At 46.2% G+C, this 1,232-nt stretch overlaps 1 protein-coding gene across 1 annotated transcript in view; it reads left to right on the forward strand.

Moving 5' to 3' along the window:
- Positions 1-1,232, forward strand: part of LOC111399181 — a 5,036-nt gene that overhangs the window by 1,159 nt on the left and 2,645 nt on the right. The gene's annotated exons all lie outside the window — the stretch shown is intronic.

Raw genomic sequence — 1,232 nt, forward strand, 5'->3', positions numbered from 1 at the left:
GGTTCCTACGGTAGCTAGGACGAAAGCAATAGGGCAGCTTTCGGCCATGCAACTAGCAAAAGGGCTAAAGAAAGGAGAGGCGACGTATTTGGCAGCATTAAAAATGGAGGACCAAGTTGAGGAAGTTGTGGGTGACGATAATGTGCCCGAAGTCATCAAGAATGTCCTTGAAGAAAATAAGGACGTGATGCCGCCGGAGTTACCCAAGAAATTACCACCTAGGAGGGAGGTGGATCATAAGATTGAGTTGGAACCGGGTGCCAAACCACCATCCATGGCACCCTATCGGATGGCACCGCCGGAGCTGGAAGAACTTCGAAAGCAATTGACGGAGTTGCTAGACACGGGGAGGATACGACCTTCGAAGGCACTTTATGGCGCTTCGGTCTTGTACCAAAAGAAGCATGACGGATCGTTACGCATGTGTGTAGATTACCGGGCGCTCAACAAGGTAACAATTAAAAATAAGTATCCTATTCCTTTGATTGCTGATTTATTTGATAGGCTTGGTAGTGATTAAGGGAAGAATATACGAGGTTGGAGGTTAAGGTCATGGATGCTGTCAAAGCGATCCAAGACCAAGTGAACAAGCTTTGCGCGGATATGCAAAGTGGCCTAGACGCTTGTAAGAAGGCGTCAACCAGTGCGGGTACTAGCACGATGCTAGCGGCTCCAAGGATCGACTATTCAAAGCCTAGGGAGTTCGATGGAAAGCGAGACGCGAAAGAGCTAGATAATTTCCTATGGCGATTGGAAATATATTTTGAGGGCGTGAACATTTTGGATGAAGCTACTAAGGTACGTACTTCGACTATGTATCTTACGGACACCGCGGCTCTATGGTGGCGACGTAAACACGCCGACATAGAAAAGGGTGCTTGTAGGATAGATAGTTGGGATGATTTCAAGAAGGAATTGAAACGCCAATTTTATCCCGAAAATGTAGTATATGAGGCCCGTAAAAAGCCTAGGGAATTGAAACATAAGGGCACTATTCGCGATTATGTCAAAGAGTTTACTACCCTTGTGCTTCAAATCCCGAGCATGTCAGATGAAGATCTATTGTTTCACTTTACCGACGGATTGCAAAATTGGGCAAAGCAAGAACTTCAGCGTCGGGGAGTGAAGACAGTAGACGAGGCTATTGTGGTGGCCGAATCTTTAACCGAGTTCCAAAGGAGCACGGATTCATCAAAATCTTCTAAAAGCTTTAAGAGTAACTCGGCTAAAGG

The sequence above is a fragment of the Olea europaea genome, chromosome 8 (genome assembly GCF_002742605.1).
Source record: "Olea europaea var. sylvestris chromosome 8, O_europaea_v1, whole genome shotgun sequence".
In the NCBI taxonomy this organism is placed as follows: domain Eukaryota; kingdom Viridiplantae; phylum Streptophyta; class Magnoliopsida; order Lamiales; family Oleaceae; genus Olea; species Olea europaea.